Raw genomic sequence first — 21,094 nt, 5'->3', positions numbered from 1 at the left:
GCTACAAAAACTAATGTGATTAGTCACCCAAAAATCTCAAAATTTGAAGCTTAACTATGGGGAAAATAAAATCAAATTTTTTTGTTCTTTTTTCTAGGCGTAAAAATGCTTAAAATAATCTCTACTCAATGGAACCACACGAAGTGCAGAAACAAAGATGTTAAAATAGAAATGCAACAAAGACAAATGGAGATGATAGTTCATCAGGCGTAGACATCGATTTGTGGAGACACTGATCTACAAAGACGATGGAGAAAGAGGCGGACATGACAGTTCAGTTTGGCAGCACAAAAAAATAGGAAATCGAGCGGAGACGCTGACCTGCAGAGACGCTGATTCTCAGAGACGATAGTTTAGGTTGGCGGCGACGAAGATGACAGCTTAGGTTGCGGAGACGACTATTTAGGTTGGCAATGGCGAAGATGATAGAATATTAGAGGTAGCGATGGAGACAAAAAAATATTAGAGGTGGTGGCAGAGACGACAGAATATTAGAGGCGACGATGGAGACGACAAAGTATTTGGCGAAGATGACAGTTTGCAGGCGTAGATGCCAATCTATAGAGATGACAGTTGAGGTTGTAGAGATGACAGTTCACCAAGCATAGACAACAGTTGACCAGGTGCAGATGCCAATCTGCGAAGACGCTGATCTGCGGAGACAACACTGCACGAACAGAACTAAAATGCGCGGATTTTTTCAAAAAAAATTATTTTTTTGATTATTTTAAAGTTTTTAGAGGGTATGTTTTCTTTCCAAGTGCATTCTTCAACCTGCAAAAACAAGTGAAACACCCTACAACTCACTTAAACAACAAGAAACATTAGATTATTAGAAAAAACAACATATAGATAGAAATGGATGATTAAAAGACCCATAGTGGGGTCCCATCGGGCGTGCCAAAATGTATATACTAATATAATATGCTAAAAATACTAATTTAATGAAAACAAAAGCATTTACACATTAAACTACTATAACATATAAGAGAGACTAAGAGAAGCCCTCAATTGAGAATGTGAACCATTAAGAGGTTCTCTCAATGAAGTCTTTCTTGTTTTGGGGATGAGTCTATTTGGATATGGATTTAGAATGTATGCTCAAGGTCCTCAAATTATGCTTCAATGGAGATGGAAAATGGCAAATTGATAGCTTTGTGAGCTCTCAATTTGGCATCATAAGGGTATGGTTAAGGGCTTTGGCTTTTCAAACTAGCATTATAACTTTAACTTAAAGATTGTGATGAAATGTCTTGGGAGGGGATTGAATTTATAGACAAAGGGCTTGAGGGTTTGAGGGCTAAGATGCAAGGAGGGGGAAATGGTTAAGAAGGGCTAGGATTGCATGAGAGGGTAGCACATGGATTGTGCTTCCTTACAACCAATCAGGAAGTAACACATGTCACAGGGTGAGTGGATGGAGGAAAGGGCAAGGATGAGTCAACAAAGGAGGCTCAAGGGATAATATCTTCATAAAGACCCTTCTTAATGCCTTGTAAGAGAAATGAATGGGCTTGTAAGAGTCTTTATGGCCTTTGTAAGAGCGTTCATGGTTGGGTGGTTGAGAAATTTTGTAGGGAGTTGAGATTGTTGACTTTTCTTGGCTTAGGAAAGTCTTAAGCTTGCTTAGGGAATGTGACAAGGTTAGGGGGGGATTAAAGGTGATTTAGGATTAGACTAAGCTTGTTAGAGATTTGCAAGTGAATGGCATTCAATGAGGGTGGGTGAATTAGTGGCTAAGCTTGGTTAGTATGGGTGGATGGGGTGGATTAGGCTAAAAAGCGGGTTTAGGGATAGGCTGAGGGTTAGGATAAATAAAGTTTATTTATCTCATAGGTTTGGTTTGAGGAGATATTAATTAAAATATTTTTAATAAATATGAGAATTAATATTTAAGCTTAGTTAAATATTTTGAGTTGAGATTAGGGGTAGAAAATGATGGGATTAGCCTTTAATCAAAATTAAAGAAGGATTAGAAGATTTTGGAAGAGGTTAGTGGTCTTAAGGAAATTGGCCAAGTTTTGGGAAAAAAATTAATTAAATATTTATTTTGGGATCTTTGGTCAATTTATTAATTAAATAATTAATAAATAAGGAAATAATGTTTAAGTAAGATTTAAATATTTTTTGGAGGGATTTCTTAATTAAATATTTTTAATTAAGATAAAGGGATTTAATGGCATAATAATTAATTAATTAATAAATGATGATGTCATCAGGGACTTTTCAGAAAATAAAAATACTTTATTTTCTAAAGGATTTTTAGGTGTCTACAATTTCAACCAACTTATCAACTCACCTTGCCTTTGTTTCAACTTCCCTCTCCTTGGGAACATTCCTAATTCACTCCTCATGCAACTAACTCTTGATCTCTGTACTCAAGGATTCTCCTAATCCTTACAATGCTTCAATACCCTTCAAATGACATAACTAAGGAATTCCAACTCCTACCAAACATCAGTTTTGTCTCAAACTTCAAAACTACCTTCGATAAGCCTGTCCTACAAGTAATGTGCACTTTACTTCCAAACTTCTCAAACAACCTAGTAACCTCTTCATCTTTTCAAATACCCTTTATTGAGTTCTTCAAACCTTGTGAATCTTATTCCTTCATCCTATGACTGATGAACCTTTCTATGACTATTCCTATTTGCAACTAGGCCTAATTAGCCCTCCAATTACAAAGCAACTACCTTTTACACTTGCTCCCAACATTCCAAACCTTGAAATAGTCTTAAGGAATCTATTAAATAGCAAGATTCCTAAAATTTTTTGAACATCCACTCACATCTAAGCATTCTTTCATCAAACCCTCATTTTAAGGGTTTCTAACCTAGGGATCTCTAGAAAAGACCCTTAACAGTTACACAAAACTATTCAGATGGTTTAGACACCTTAAACTATACTCCTCCAAATGTTTCCAACCTTCATTTATCCATTCTAACCCTCAGACCTCTTATATCCACCATGTGGTCCTTCCAAATGCACCTTCACTATTTTTTATTTGTTTTCACCAGTCATATTTCTGCTCGTTTCTCTTTTCATTGTTATAAAATTTCCTGCATTCAAATCATGGAATGTAAATATTAATTATACTCCTAAGTCCCTCTCTCAAAAGACATAGAGACATCATAGAAAGTGGGAGGGGATTCTACATATTAAAACAACAAAACTGTCGCGGACTGTCTCAGGATAGTGATAGGAAGAACAAGAATTTAAATGCTTTCAATGAAGCTTTTAGAATATATCTGCTTCTACTATTAATAAATCCCTTAATAGATCATGGATGGATTCCCTCAAACCTTAAATATTACTAAACACAAAGCTTTCATGCAAAGAAACTTGCAAATGGAACAACAAATTTGGAACGGCAATTAACAATCACAATGTGACAGTGAAATAGAGATTTCATTGATGTTTTCTCCTAAACATTCTTTCATTTCGACCACCCTTTCCCATACAATCCAAATACATTCTTTTTAAAGAATCTTCTCCCTCTAACTACTCACAAAAATGACTCCCATCGAAAAAACTCCCTCATAACTATCACATGATAGTAAACAAACGGTTTGTATAACATTTGAACAGCAATCATTACATGTTTTGTTGTCCTTTTGCCACTTTGTTGGCTTAAGACCTTGGGAACATTTATTATTGTACCTAAATGACTTCATGATGCCTAAGTGACCTAAAGACTCCACCTTTATCCTTAACTCCCTCTAGTGTGCCATAGTTGGCATAAGTTTGCCCATTCTTGGCAATACATTACAATTTTGACAATTTCATGCTTTCCTTACATTTGATGGCTTCAATAGCCACAATTCATCATCAATTGACTTGACATGTCTTCATTAAGAATGGATTTCCCTTGGTACCCTCATGGTCTCCTTCATACCTCTTGGTGTACCTTGTAGTTTCCTATGTCCATTGGGTGCCCCTGCACCAAATTCCCTGACTTCAAATGTTTCCCAATCCCTCGAAAGCTATGTACCTATAAAATAAATATTAGGAAAAAAAAATTCAAGCTCTTGAAAAGCTCTCAACTTCATCCCTACTGCATACTTGTCTTCTTGACACTTCATGCCTTCTAAGTTCCTTGAACTCCATGTTTTTTCACCCTTGCATAATGCTGATGTGTGACACTTCTTTTCCATCTGCATAGTAGCCTCTTTGAACTTCAAAACCCCTACCTTATTCCTATACATCCTCCTTCTCTTTTTAGGTGTAGTACTCATCAACCAAATAAGTAGAATCAAGAAGCAATAGCAAGCTCCTTCTAGAACATGACTTTCGCCATTCATTGCCATCTTCCCCACACTAGAAATCTCCAACATACTCTCATATGCCTGTAACAAAATCAAAATTAAAAACCAAAAATAACTCATTCCTTTCACATTTACATATTTCTTCGTGCTTGGAATATAATCACCTCATTTAACCTTCCCTTGGCTCTTCATCTCCATTGTCTTCTCATCCTTAGTCTCTTTGCACCTTGAAACCACTACTACTATCTGTAACACATCTTCATACCCTTGCCATTTGCCTTGGAATTCCAACTCCATGTTGGTGGCTATTGCATCAGATTCACTCATCATTGTCTTTGTGAATTTTCTTTGTCCAACTTTCAATGGACACAATATAGCACCAATCAATATCATATCTGCCTCTCCAAGCCTTGTCTCTTTTCTATTTACATCAGCATTTTTATTCTTCATCTTTGTTCCAATCATCTCCTTTCCCTCAAGCCCTTCAAGACTTGATCTTTGTCTGTCTTCATCAACATCCCTTCTCCTTACCTCTGCAAAATTTTGAAGAAAGCCCCAATTGTGGCCGTGTACATTATTATTATTATATTTATTTAAATATTTGATTTTTAAACAAAGGATAAGCATGCAGGAAGATTGTTTTCAAGCCATGGTGGGGCATGATTACTGACTTTATGTAATACTAAATATAGAAATGTTCTGAATTATGAAATATATTTGTTCCCAATTTCTATGCTTTGTCATTTTCTAGTTGTGACCTTCAATTTTTTGTTGTATGTGCACATTGACAACAAAAATAGAGAAATTCGGTTAATTTTTTTGTCAACTTGTGTGAATTCTGAATTCAGCTCTAATGTTATGTGAAACATTTATATAATGCATATGATGAACAAATTATTATATAAATACTTGACATTCTAATATTTTAAAATTTTCCTTTATTTATTGTTGTCCCCCGTTCTTCCACACAAAAAAGGCCTCCTACCCTCTGCGGTCACCAAGGACACATTCCCACATTTCCTGCCATTCCAATATTAGAAACACCATGGCATGTGGGGAAAAAAATAAAGTCGTGAATAGAGGCTTGGAAGTAGTGGATAGAGGCTTGAAAGCCTGTTGAGGAATATAATCAGAAGATGAACAAAAAATGTGGACAAATCCTAGAATGATGATTAATAATTTTAAAACAATACACTGTTAATCAATTTAGATGACTCCATTCAAAGCGATTGTTGGTTACAATTCTCCTTAACTAGAAGATCTAGCCATTGATTTATAGAAATCTCCAACAGCTCAAAATATAATCTAGAAAATTGAAGATATCAATATGTTGAAAGATAACTGAGTCATAGTCATAAATATAATGAAGGAACCAATGTACCAGTGTCGAAGTAAAATGAGTTTTGAAGTTACAGTCATATGCCTTGTGTGAATGCCAAAAACTTATATGCAGATAACATTAAAAATAAAAGTTGAAACCTGAACAAAAATTCCTAGATGATGAAATGTGCAACTTATCATCTCCCAATCAGACCTTGTTGATGCTCTAATGCCACCTAATGGATTTATAGAAAGTCATGTGTGGTGGTTCATGATAAAACAGAGACTAAAAATTATATTCCTACCAATTTCTTGTGAGTGAGCTCAGCTGCTGCATTTACACTACCAAGATGATCAATATTTGAGGCAAATTGTATAGTTATAACTCTTCCTTTTGCATAAGCAATCTTTCTCAATAATGCTTTGGCAACATCTATTTCACTAGTAGTTCTTCTAGGTGAAAGAATGTGGAGTTGCTCATCATCTGACAATAGAACAAATTTCACCAAGGAGCATAATCTAACAACTATCAAGTACATTTGATATTCCAAGCACTTTGATGGACCATAGAGAAGCTGATCAATTCTTGAGCATGGAAAATAAAATAGCAGTTTTATAATTCACTGACACAGATTAAATAATAATTATCTAAGAAGTATTCAATTATATTAGACACAAAACCTTGATCCTTGGGAAACAACCATCTATTCATTGATTTTCTGCTAAGACACTGAGTCAAAGGTATTCTATTTCCATTTTTCATTTGACACCCTACTAACAAACAAATAGAAAATATTTTTAAAAACTATATCCACAAAAATCCTCATCAAATGGGTATATGAAACTTCAATAGAACAAAATGTTCTGTGAATTGTAGTTAAATAATATGGCTCTAGTTTATGATTAAGATTTGCAACTATTATACCCCATTAAAATTTTATTTTCAAGCTTCTTATGCAAAAGGATTTGTTGAAAAATGGTCAGAGGTCATTCAGTGAACTAGAAATTGAAACCTTCCTGAAATCCAGTCAAAAGATTGATGTTAGATATTTTCTAGGGCAATTGAGGGATACAAATCCCTATAGTCATCTCAATCCACATATACGATGTGGCTTTGAAGTTTTTAATGGTTCAAAAAGATACATATTTAATAAATAAGCTTCTCAAATACAGAGTAAAGAATTGTTTGGTCTAGCATCTAAAAATTCTCCCTTGATCCCCTAAAATCAACAGAATTCTCATCTTCCAAGGAGCATATATGCTGGAAATCATATCAAGCCCTAAAACTTAAAAGACAATAGCATAACATTGCTAAGATACATGTCGGTAAGGATAGATGGGAGAAGGGTGTGTGGAGATAGCAGGACATTTTATTAGACTAAGATACAACACCCATCTAGAAAAATGCTACACTCTTAGAGTGGTGTAGGATATTTGTGGAGTTTTATGCTTGTATAAGATTCCCAAGCTTCACCATTCATGGATTTTGTTATCTTTTCATTGCTAAAACTTAGTTGTTTCTAAGATTTTAATGCATTCACCTTCAAGTACACAATTGAAGTTCTTCAAAGTTGTATCAGAAGTTTAGTTTCTTCTGAGGGATTCCTTCTAAATTCTTATGCACGAAGATGTGTATGTGTAAAAATATAAAGATATTGTTAAGAAGTGGGGGGCATTGAGAAAGACCGGATGGATAAGTAGTGCCTTCATTTTCCCAATCCAAGCATTGTTACAGAAACTGATCTATATGAAAAGTGGCAAATTTGGAGAGGACCCATTTCTAAAACTTCAAGAATCGATTCAACTCATCGTAAAATACCCAATATCTACCATTAAATTTTGGGTTATTAAATTTTGGGTTGCCCAATTCAAGCACACTTATTGAAAGGCATTATATTATTGACATAGGGCTCTCAAATTGCCAAGTCTGCAAAAATATTTAGGAGTCTGCAACATAAGAATTCATGCTCAAGATGTTAAATTTTGGATTACCCAATTCAAGCACACTTATTGAAAGGTGTTACATTATTGACACAGGGCTCTCAAATTGCCAAGTCTGCAATATAAGAATTCATGCTCAATATGTTAACGTTTATACTTCACTTTGATAGCCTCTCTTTAGTTTTTATCAACATAAACTAAGGTAGCAAGAGTCTAAACCATGAACATTCCATGACAAATAAGAGTTTTTCCAAGAGATATTGGGAAGTTTTGGATCTCTACAAGTTGTGTTTCACTATCCCCATCTCTTGTTGCACAAAAAAACAATCTCTAGGGCTGCATCATTGGCCTCTCATATGGCCCAAGATCAAGCCTCAAAAAAACATTTTGTCTCATTAGAAATCCATGTGACAATTACAATGCAGTATATCTCAGATCATATTAAATCCTCTGGCTATCGATAGTTTGGCTTAAAATTAAGCATTGCTTAAATATGAAATGTAAGGTACTGCTAAAACCTGAGATTAGTTGTTTACATTTAGCCTACAATAATTCTCATTGCAAATGTTCATTTCATGGAGTAAAACTGATCTTCCTTACCTCCTTAACCATTTGGAAGTATTTGGAAGTAAGAGATATATTGATGAAGAGTGTGTTTGCTTTTATTGTTCTTTGATTAAGACCATTAATGTTTGGTAACTTATTCGGGAGAGAAACATATTTAGGTCTTATTTTCTCTCTAATCTCTATCTACTAGATGAGAGAAAATTCAATATGATATAGATGGGGGAAAGAAAGATAATGTTGATGAAAGATCAAGTAATACTACCCTTAAGGCAAAATGGGACAATACTGAAAAGAGAATCTTCCAAGGCTCCATCTACACCTACATAATATAATGGTCATAAAGATACCATAACAACTGAGTTACATATGCACAACTTAACTACCAATCAAGGCATCTTTGATCAATGTCCTTGTTTTTGTATTCATTCTAAGTTACTCTTTGGTCCAAACTGGTTATAGGTGAGTAAATTGCTCCATTTGTAGGTTATCAAAAAGAGTTATAAAAGTGAATTAAAGATGCATTTAGTGTCTCTATCAAAAGGTGTTGTGATGATTATGCAATAAAGATAATAGTGAAACCCCATAGCTAGTAAGCTGAGTTCCCATGAAGACACTAAGAACTCACACCCATGTGACTTAAATAATCAACTCCATATTCATGCATTGTGATCCTCATGACTAACTTAACCACCATTTGCTACCCAATTTTTCTTATAAAATAAAATTAGGGGCAATAAATGTTCATCATCAGTACAACTATACATCTAAACTTTCAGGGCTAGAACAAGGGACTTAGTAGTAGAAACGTATGTGACAAGACATAAGTCAAGATTGTTACTAATACTGAGTTGGCTGCATTTTGAACTCTTACAATTTTTGAAAGGTATTCTCCCTCTTATATTGACAATAATTTGAGTTACAGACATGTGATAATATCAAGCACACACTACAAATTTTATTTATCTTTTACAAAACTGTTCTATTAACTATTACTTACACTCTAAACTACTACTTTATAGGGTATGAAATTCCAAATCCATTCCCTATATTGATTTCCATTTCTATAAATTGACACAATCAAAACAAAAATGTACAACTAACAATCTATGCATTGCAATGTCATAAAATATTTTGAATCTTTGAAAAGGTCTGGGTCAACATACCTCTTTTAGCAAATAACCCTTCAATGTCTTTAACAAATCTCTCCAAATCAGAGAGAGGTGTGTAGGCCTACTCGGTCAGAGTGTTTCTACTTACCATACAACATCCCAAATGTAAGTCTCATCTAAGAATATCCTGTAAACTACATCTACTAAATAACACTACATGCATACAAACCTTCTTTCTTATGGTTGTATATTATGTATTCTCTTTCTTTAATTGAAAATTTTGTTTGTTTGTAATCTTCCTTTAAAGCTAATATTGTTTTCCTGGATTGCTTGAGAATTTTCTGTACACTTTCAGATACAGTTCAAAAAGGGGATCTTACAAAACTAAGTTACTACACAATGACACACAATCCTCCCTTAATTTATGATCATTCAATTATTAGAAAACTCAAATAATAAATGTCTTCTAATGACATTAAAAAACACAAACTATATAAAACCACCTTTTTAGCATTACAATAACTATCTTGAGCTCTAATAGATCATACACCTCTATCGTAGGTGGAAATTGTCATTAATTGTTGTAAAGCAATTTTTATGCAAACAAAAATGAAGATGGAACAGTCATATATCATCTAAAACATCATTTAGAATGATTATGTACTTGTAGAGCTGAGTAAAATACAATTTATAATAGTGAGAAAGAAACAATCCTCAATGTATCTTTGTCTCGATGATAAAGTAATATTTTTGTAAGTCAGATTACTTAATTGGTACAACTGAACAATTCATTTTGTTGGAAGCTACCAAAGAACTTAAACAAAAAATAGAGCATAATAGTTGAATATGACTGTCCTACAATGCTATCATTCTGTCACTATCAATCTTATTCCAATGGTTCATGCCTACTTCAAGAACTCTCTTAGGATAAATATTAAGATCTCAATAACCTCGAAGCCCATGAAACTCAAAAACCATATGAACAATTTTGATCACATTCACATTATCCATGAGCAATGGAGCACACGACTTCATAGAAACTAAACAATAAATCAATATAATATTTGAGGATTGTACTTCTATAGCTGTTAGGAAGTAGTTTATATATGCAAAAGAGAGGGACTTCCAAAAATTGTCACTAATCACAAATTGAAAAATCAGAACAATTTTCTACACAACTACTCTCCACACATTGTTTTCAGTACCAGAACACAAGATTTGAAGCAATATTTAGTATTAAATCTTATTCATCTATTCTACAATTCTTAGTCTTTTAAGAAATAGCTCACAGTGGGCATATGTCTCCAAGAAAAGTGCAAATGAAATTTAACAAACAAGATCAGTAAATGTAAATATGATAACACCTTTCCAAAAAAATTGATTTTGAGCACACAATAATCCAAGTTTTATCAAACATCAAGAACTCAAGGCATTCATCTATGGCAAAAACATTAACAATGGAGAAGCTAGCCAAAAACTTTTTGACACTTCACTGTTACAAAAAACAATTTTGTCTTTCAAGTCTTTTCCTACCAAGCAAAGGATGGGATTTCCATCTCTACTTCAAATTTTCATTATAGCTAAAGAATTAATAAAGGAGAAGTGAACCAAAAACTTTCGAGGCTTCACTAGAACAAAAAACTATTTCAGTATTTCAAGACTTTTACCAAGTAAAGCATGTGCTTACTAACTTCTAGATTTGTGAAGCTTGCTAAAAAAAAGTCTATTATCATTGATTAGTATGAATTCAATATTTGGACATAGATCCAAATGGGTGAGAGAAAACTTGAGCCGCAAAAGGGACAGGGCCTTACAGAGAGAATACAGGTGTCTAGTGAACTAAACTTTAAGATATAACCAGTGATATTAGAAATATAAATTTTCCACAGCTTTATCCTTGCACTTAAATATATGCTAACCCTGAACCTAAACATCATCTATAAAATAACTTTGTGACCTGAAAGAATTAATAGTGGCTCTTTTTTTTCAATTGCGATGAGTAGAAGAGAAAGAGAAAATGTAAAGGCATTGAATAGCTTTAGAATCTACCTCTGCAACTTTTTGATAGATAACAAACTTGGAATGATATCTAATGACCAGATTTAAATATGTGAATACAGTCCTCATTCTGCTGCTAAATTGGACAATGGAGGCTCTTGCTTGAAGAGGCATAATCGATAATATAGTTTTGGCCTATTTGGCACTAAAATTATTCCAAACTAGGGTATAAGGATAGCATGACCAGTCAAGGAAGTGGCCATGGAACCCTATACAATTATCTTCAAACAGGCTGAGATTGGGATAGAGCAATCTCAGCTAGCAAAAAGTACAGTGCAGTTGATGTTGCACCCACTTGCTATACCAATTCTTCCAAGTCAAAACTAATGGATAGTGAGGCAACTGCGACAAACAAAAAATTACCCCCCATAGAAAACATTAAATCTCTTGAGCCCCGTGAGTGTAAAGTTCCCATTAGATTAAGCAGTCATGGCCACACGCTTTCTTTTTAGTCACCAACAACAAGATAATATTGGAACTACAGGGTGGTCGATTCTTACCTCCTTCTCCTCTCCTGTTGACCCTGCACCAAACTCCTGCTCACTGTAGTCACCGTGCGCACAAAAAAAAAATTAACACTGTTGTGACCTTTTATTATCACATATGTTCTGAAGGTCAAAATTTTTGAAGGTCAAAATTTAACCGATTTAATCATGGTCAAAATTTTGACCATATCGGGCCCATTTTTTCAAAAAAAATGAAAATAGGCCTTTGGTCCAAAAATTTGGTCAAAAATGGGGGCCTAATGTACTAGTGAAGTATGGCCATTTTAGAAACTACCTTCAACTATAGGAGGGAAATAAGGTGGGGAATTTTATGTAACCAAAGAGGAGATGGAAAAGGTTATAATTACAACAAGATTACTTAGATGGTGGAAATCTAGAAGAGAAATTGGAAGACCTCCTCAAAGGGTATAGAATCTAGGGGGTGGTTCAAGTTGACTCCTTTATTTGGAAAGCAACCATGTCTAGGGATTTTTCTATCGATTCTACATATAGGATGATGTTTGAGAAAGATATGGAGCTTAAATGCTAGCAGAAAATATGGCTTAGCCATTTGATACCAAAGGTCAATATATTTTTGTGGGTCTCCATGCATGGGAAAATCCTTAGCATTGATAATTTAAGGAAAAGGGGATCCCAATTACCTAATAGATGCTACCTCTGCAAACATAGGGAAGAAAGTATTATCTACCTTTAATTAGAGTATAGCTATGTTAGTAATATTTGGGGTAGGTTGTTACAAAAATTGGAATTGGTATGGGCATTTGATAAGGGGATTTAGAAATTTTTCATTAATCGGCATTGCCCATTCCTCCATTCCCTTCTCATGCTTTGGTGGAAGGTGATTGCCCCCCGTGTCTGTTGGGGCATCTGGAAGGAGAGAAATAATTGAGCTTTTAAAAATGAAGAGAGAAATGAGGAGATCATGACAAGAATTATTTTCAATTTGATTGTGGAAAATATGAAGATTTATAAATGGAAGAAATTGGTATTCTGACCCAATAAGACTTAAAAAAAAATTGCCAGGAACTAGAATATTGAGGAAGGCTTCATGGAGATTGATAATTCAAAATATCTTGCTAGGAAATTAATGAGATGGAGACCCCCTAAGGAGAACTAGGTTAAACTTAATTTTGACATTGTTGTGAGAAAGGAGGGTTTGGCTAGTGGAGGGATGGTTAAAGATAAAGAGGGAATAATGCTTTTGGCATATGCTAGTAATCTTGGGAAAGTCTCCAATAATGTTGTTCAAACCATGGCACTCCTATGGGGTTTGAAATTTGTAATAAATGTGGGTTGGGAGAATGTGGAGATAGAAGGAGATTCAAAAATGATTATAGAAAATGTTAAAGGTAATGTGAAAGAGGGATGGGTGATCAAAGGAGTGATAGAAGAGATAAAGAATTTATTGATCATCCTAAAAAGGTTTGAGCTATAACATATTTTTCAGGAAGGTAATGGGATGGCAGATGAGATGGTAGTGGTAGGAATAAGGGTGTATGGCTTACATAGCTAGAGATAATTTAGAGTGTTACCAAATTTGGTAGGACTCTTGGTGAATAAAGAAACTATCTAATGATTATGCATTGTTGGAAAGATGTTTTGGATCTTAGTGACAACTTGGTGCTTAGTGGGTTGATGGGATTGGGCCACCATGGATAGATGGCAAGGAAGAATATATTGGGTACTTTTAATAATAAGTTCACATGTTTCAAAAGAGAAAGTATATCGAGGTATGATATGGGTGTATTTTTTATGATTTTCTTGTGCATTTCTTCATACTTAGTGATGAGTTATGACAGTAAATGCCTTTATGAACACTTAAGGAAACCCATTATTTTTCTTAAGTGTGTCTATTTTTTGAATTTTTGTCATTGGGGAAGAGGTTTGAAAGAAGCTAAAATTATGGTGAAGATTGTTGATATTGGTGGGAGGGGGTGATGAAAGGAAGAAAATGATAGAAGATGAGTAGGGTTACTGATGAAGCTAGCTTAAGTCATTTTTTTCAAGATGGCAAGGAACCCATTAGGCATCATGGGGAGTTTTTGCAAGAGAAACATCCTGAACCCTAGAATGAAGTTTTCTTGGTGCTAATGAAGTATTTAACTTTGAAAGGGAGGTATGGTGTTTGTTAGTACTATCATTTTCCTCTCTTCAATATGTTGGTGTAAATATGTATTTTCTATTTAGACTTACTTAAGTTTACTTAGGTTAATGCATTATTTTATTAGTTATTTTGTGAGACACTTAGGAGCTTGTGTATTTTTATGAGTTGTCATGTTGACAACATAGAAGTATGCAACTCTAATTCAGCACATGGTGTCTACAACATTGGAGTTTGCATCATTCACTAAGTTGTCATGTTGACAACATAGTTATTCACACTCCCTTTATAGCACATGTTGTCTACAACATAAATTTGTGTGTTACACCCTTGTAGGCTTATCCTCTCATCATCACACTTACTCCTGTGCATAATGGAGGATAACCCATATCTAGTGGACATGTGCCTAGTTGTATGACTTATCATGTAGCTAATTCCTAGGCATTCTAGATGCATCTTAGAGGCCTTTATATACAAGCACTCCTAGTGTACTTTCATGCATATTGAATCAAATACATATCAATATTTTGATCATACTTTTTCTAGTCTACAGTTGTGCTTGTGTTTAAGTTCTTAGTTCTTGGGTGAATTTTTCCCTAAGGAAAATTCTTACATGGTATCAGAGCTTGGAGAATCTCTCTTCACATAGTTGTTCAAGACCATTTTTGCTTTAGCACCTTGGCCTAGATTTAGAGTATTGTAGAAATTGGGAGCGTCTAGAGCCTAAATGGACCTCACCATTGTGTTCAGAACGTTGATTCGGTGCAAATTAACTATAAATTTAGCTACTCTAGGCCAAGGTCGATCATGAGGCAAAAAAAATTTGCAAATCAACACTTGGAGGCCCCAATTTGCAAGTACGTATATGGTCATTATTTGATTTATAATTTAATTTTTAGATCTAATTATTTCTCTATATTTTCAAATTATGGTATTTTTGAAAAAAAATTCACCCAGTTGGGCTAGCAAAGAAAATTTTGTTTTGTAGAACTAAGGAGTGACACCCTGGCCCTATAATTTGGAGGAATATTTTGTGGCATCAGACTATACTAATTCCAGCTAAATCAGTGGGCTCGCCAAATCCGAACTAGACTACAAATTATAACTGTTCTTCCTACCCACCGATTGTCAAGTCCAACTCAACTGGTGGATTCGACCAAGCTCTTTCCACATCTGGTAGCTTGTTTGGTTAACAAGCGGCATGCTTTCCTTTTTAACACCCCAAAGGGTGTTATCCCCACCGATGTGGGATCAAAAAAATTAGGCCCCTGTCGGCTATTTCATTTGTGGCTATCGTAAATCTAAACTCCAGCACTATGAAGATTTCCTGGTGAGCAAGCTCACTACTGGCATTTGATTTTCTCAACAGCCATTGAGACTTCTTTGGCACTACATTTTATTCCTTCTAGCCCTCACTGAGTTCAAACCTGCCACCATCTTTGATTTCCCAGCGACTACAAGGGAACAATCTAGTGATGTTTTCAGCCCCCAAGGACCCATTCTAGCACCCCTCTGATGGCCATGTGTTCAACCCTCATTCTCTACCATGTGGACCTTCAAGAGCCACCACATCCCTACAACATGCAACACAAACTAGTAGCACCACGTGATGCATTTTGCTACTATGCCACATCAGAGGACCAGTCCACCTAGTCAGCAGCAGTGGATGCTTCACATGTCACCACATGGCCTAATTACATTCTGCCACCTTAGTGACTGCTCACACATCAGTCGTGACATGTTATCTTTTTTGTACTATTTTGTACGAGTGATCTAAGCAGTCATATAGTGACATCATTAGTTTGTACTGCCACATCAGTAGAGGAGTCTTTTTCACTAACATCAGCCAAACATGAGGTTAAATTTGATGGTTGTCTAATCATCATTTCTAGGGATTTTATAATTGCTATAATGGTCATTTGATCATTAAGTTTAAGATAGTAATTTTTTAGCCCAGACCCCTCTTCAGATGTATTTTTTATTTGGTTGCCTAACTTTGAGAGGCCATAACTCGAACATTCGAACTCTGAATCTGGTGGAATAATTATTTATTTTGGGTAGAATTTCTTGAACATTTTAGTGATTGTGTTCTTTTTTGGTTTTCATGCAAGGATTTTTTAGAAATTGCATTTTTTAGCAATTGTACCTATTCAATCCTGCATTTTGCAACTTCAAATGCTCCATATGAGCTCATTTGGACACTTTTTCAAGTTCCATTTTTTTTAAAGTGCATTATTTTTTCGTCTACTTTCTAGATCTACAGTCAAATTCTAGGGTTGAGTGGACAAAAATTCTCACTTTCAAAACTAGGGCTTTTTCTACATTGTAATGCTTTGATTACTTTTCAGAATTTTTGTACATCTGAGCTACAGTGCTTAGTGATAGATTCGGGCCTCAAACTGTAGTTGTAAAAACAAAAATTAGAATTCCACTTTGTACTTTTTGACAAGTGACCTATTGTACATGCACTACATATAAAGTGCCAAAAGCATCTTTTTTGGGGGGGTCTTTTGATTGAGTGAAAAGGGGGGGGTGTATTGTGTATTGTGTCTCTCTTTTGCACTCTTTTCATTTTCTACATCACGGGTTTACCTAATTGTCCACTTCTAACTTAATGCAAATATTCTATATGGAAAGATATTGGATGGAGTAGATTAATGGAAAAAGGTCTAAATCTTTATGTTGATGGTACAATTCCAAAACCCATTGATGCTAAAGAACTCATTGATTAGAAAATTATAGACAATCACGCTTTAGGAATTATTAGGAGTTGTGTACATAGAGATCTCTTCTTCCATAATGCCACTTTCATAGAATCCAAACCTACTTGGAACAAACTTGAATCATTGTATGGTAAGGTGGATGAGGAAAAGGGTTTTCAAATTGAGTAAGATCTAATTCTCTTGGATCCAAAGAACTTTGACACAATTCAAGATTATATCAACAAAGCCAATGAGTATAGGGCACTACTTAAAGATTGTGTAAATCCCATGAAGGATGAAAAGTTGATTCACCACATCCTGAAGAGGCTACCTTTAGAGTATGCTTCATTTGTTTTGAGTTATAAGACTCATAGGTTAACCATGGGAAATGCTTTCTACAAGCCTACATTTGGTGCATTTGTAGAGATGTTGATTGTTAAATAATCTCACTTGATAGATTTGGAACTTCTCACCACATTAAAGACCAAAACATTGGGGGCAAGTGATGAGCACCAATCAAATCAAGGAGGAAGAAGTTCTAACAATAGAAAGAAGAAGCAGTGGAAGCAAAAATCATAGTTTGAGATACAATAATTCTCCTCATAGCAAGGCAATTCTTCTTCCAACAAGAAGGGAAGTAATTAAAAAAAGGACAAAAAAAATTTGTGCATATTGCAAGAAGCCAAATCATGATGAGCATCATTGCAAGACTAAGAGAGACAGTGTGTTCGAAAACCTATTCAAGAAGAACAAAATTCAAGTGTCAGGTACTTCAAAGGATTCAACTCCAACCTCTTCAAAGGGAAAAGGGCTAGCACTTATGGCAAACACAAGTTCTTCTTTGGAATGGATACTTGACTTAGGTGCCTCCTATAATATGGGTTCTCCAAAGGGAGACTTTTCTTCATTGAAGGAGACACAGGTACTGCACATCTTCATGGGAGATGATATGAAAATGGAAGTTGAAGGGAAAGGACATGTGGAAATTGAAAATGGGGAATTAAAAGACATTCTTTATGCTCCAAATATAAGCTCTAATCTCCTGTTAATCTACCAAATCACTCACCTTGAGGATGGAAATCCTTCCAGATTTAGTGAAGGTGCACAGTCTAAAAGATGATTCATTGGTTGCAATGGGGAAAGTCAATCATGACAAGAGGCTTTATTCCTTCTCCCACTTTGTGCCTAAGTCTCCTTCCCATGCCTTTTTGACTCCCTCTAATTCACAAACTAAACTATGACATGAGTGGTTTGGTCATCTTGTCTTCTACTATCTTCAGCAACTTTTCTCAACACACATGGCCAAAGGTCTACTTAACATCAACTTTTCTAAGGGTGAGTGTTCATCATGTTCAATGGATATGCATCTCAAGGAGAAGTATGATAAAGGGAAGTCTTCTAGAGCATCAGTTGTTCTCTAGTTGGTTTACATAGTATTAGCAGGACCTTTTGTAGTGACTTCAGTCAGCCAAGGCCGCTACATCCTTACTTTTGTTGATGATTGTTCATGTTTCACATGGTTCTACTTCCTTCATCACAAGAATGAAGTGGTTGATAAGCTTCAAGCCTTCAAGATTCATGTTGAAAAGAAATCAAGGAAAGCCATCAAGGTTCTATGGATGGACAAAGAAAGTAGATATGTGAACAGAAGACTTAAAGACTTTTGTAAACTTGAGCAAATTGATCTTCAGAATCTACCAGCATTCAGTCTGCACAAGATAGATGTTGCAATGCTGAGGATTAGAACTCTTACGACCATGGCAAGTTACATGATTAAAGCCAAGTCTCTTGTTCCTACACTTGAAGTTGAAGCCATTAGCAGTGCTACTCACATACTAAACAGGTCTCCTTATAATGTCCTAGATGGGAAGACTTCTTTTGAGACATGGTGTGGCAGAAAACCAATTGTGAGTCACTTCAGAGTCTTGGATTGTCCAACATGAGCAAACCTATCTTCTAGGGGATGCAAGGCACTAGCACCTAGGCCTTGTACTTTCATTGGATATGAAGATTGTGCTAAGGCTTATAGACTTATGGATACTAAGACTCATGAGATTTTTGTGGAGAAGGATGTACACTTTGAGAAAAGTTCACCCAGCTTATCCTCTAATCCTCTCTACACTTCATACACTGTGGAAACTGATAGTGACACCAGCGATAGTGCTTCAATAGATTCAGATATGTGGGTTTCTATCGATAGTTTCAATGAGAGATCACAACATCAATATAGTCCACATACATACATTGGCTCAATGATAGGTCCAGCAAGGTAGGGTACACATCATCTTCCAGCTTCAGCACCAGAAGATGACTACATGGAAGACATTGCAATTTTGTTTGTGGAATCACACACTGCATATTTGGGAGACAATCTTGATGATTTACATCTTCTCTTTGATGAAGATAATCCTTCTACAATTATTGCAAGGGCTCCCTCTAACCCTCATGTCTATTCTCTACATGATCGATCTTCATAGGTTCATGTTGTTGTTGATCCTTATGTACAATAGTTGTCAGAGGTCTCTTTATCAGTTGAGGAGATAGATGGTTTATTAGGACAAGTTCTACAAACATCCTTGCCAGATCTGAATTTGTTCTTTTTAGCACTGTTGGAAGGGGCAACCAAGTTTCAGGGCCACCATACTTCTTCAGGATTATACCTTTGCAATTGTTTCTTCCAAAAGGAAGGAACATCATTCAGCACTCATGGACTAGCTTCTTCCTTGGATCAGCAATCACTAGTTGGCATTCTTCATTGAAGGGGGGACTACCTTATCTCTCTTCCTCTTCTTTCTTATGGGGGGAACTTTTTCCTCTAATGAGGTATTGTTCTTCTCATTCTTCACTATTGTATATACTTGATCTATGTCATAATGGGGGGTCTTGATTACTCCATCCATCCATACATCTAGTCATTTTATCTCTCCTTTTGGGAGAGTGTTTTTCCCATGAGGTTTTCCCTCTTTATCCACTTTATGAGAGATTACATTTCATTATATACATGGATACCTAATATGGCCTAGTAGCTAGGACCCATCATGCATTTCATTCCTAGTTTTCATAAGCTTAAGGGCATTCTCCTAAGTTGCACTTAAGGGGGGGGTGTTGGTGTAAATATGTATTTACTATTTAGACTTACTTAAGTTTACTTAGGTTAATGCATTATTTTATTATTAATTTTGTGAGACACTTATGAGTTTGCATATCCTTATGAGTTGTCATGTTGACAACACAGAAGTACGCAACTCTAATTCAACACATGGTGTCTACAACACTAGAGTTTGCATCATTCACTAAGTTGTCATGTTGACAACATATTTATTTGCACTCCCTTTTTAGCACATGTTGTCTACAACATAAATTTTCATGTCACACCCTTGTAGGCTTATCCCCTCATCATTGCACTTACACCTGTGCATAATGGAGGATAACCCATATCTATTGGACATGTGCCTAGTTGTATGACTTATCATGTAGTTGATTCCTAAGCATTCTAAATGCATCTCAAAGGCCTTTATATACAGGCACTCTTAATGTACTTTCATGCACATTGAATCAAATACATATCGATATTCTAATCATACTCTTTCTGGTCTACAATTGTGCTTGTGTTTGAGTTCTTAGTTTTTGGGTGAATTTTTCCGTAAGGGAAATTCTTACAGAATCACTTCTGTCATCATGACTTTATCTCTATCTAATTTTTTCCTACTTAATGAATTAGTTGATACGGTTATTGATGTTAAGGAGAAAATGAAGAAGACAATTAATTATACTATCCTCTATCAGGGATTGATGTTCTATTTCTACCAGTTCACCTAGCCCTATTAACACCTAGGATCATGGAGGTTGACATCCTAGCTTTCCATGACCCCCATCCCCACTATATCCCAATCAAAATTACTTGCCCTAGAGCCCCCACCCTCCAACTTCACCAAGTGGGTCCCCTAAAGAAAGGAAAATCCCCCCATGGTAAAGTTTTTAAAAAATGGTAAAAGGGAAAGAGAAGGAGATGGAGTAGTCAGATGATGAGACAAGAAGGGGAAGGAGAAGATTTGAAAGAATTGCAAAAACCAATGCTAAAAGGAAGTTGAGAACTATGGCTTCACAAGAGGATGATTCAAAGTTAGAGGAGTTTTCCCACTATAAACAAAGAACCAAATAGAAGACTTCAAATTTTGGCTTGGGAGAAGAGAAGAAGGATTTGGAAGTCTTAGACTTTTTGATGTCTAGCCTAGGAGCTGCTACTAAGGGAAACAAAGAGATGACCCATATTACCATTGGGTGTGTGGACCTCACCTAGGACCATTTTCCTGACATGGTGGAGAGAGCCTCCTCCTCCATGACTGTGTCTTCACCTATCAAGGTCACTCCTAAGGAAATTTTTACTTCCAACCCCCTAATTTTGCAGATTATTGGCAAGGGCATGGTGGTTGGTAATCTGAGTGGCAAGTAGGATATCCCTAAGGAGGCTCACAAACTTGTATATAGTGAGCTGAGGTAGAGAGTGTATACCCTAGAGGACAGA

The sequence above is a fragment of the Cupressus sempervirens genome, chromosome 10, assembly GCF_028749045.1.
Source record: "Cupressus sempervirens isolate cs-2001-9-10 chromosome 10, ASM2874904v1, whole genome shotgun sequence".
NCBI classification, from domain to species: domain Eukaryota; kingdom Viridiplantae; phylum Streptophyta; class Pinopsida; order Cupressales; family Cupressaceae; genus Cupressus; species Cupressus sempervirens.
This window is presented reverse-complemented; position numbering follows the sequence as displayed.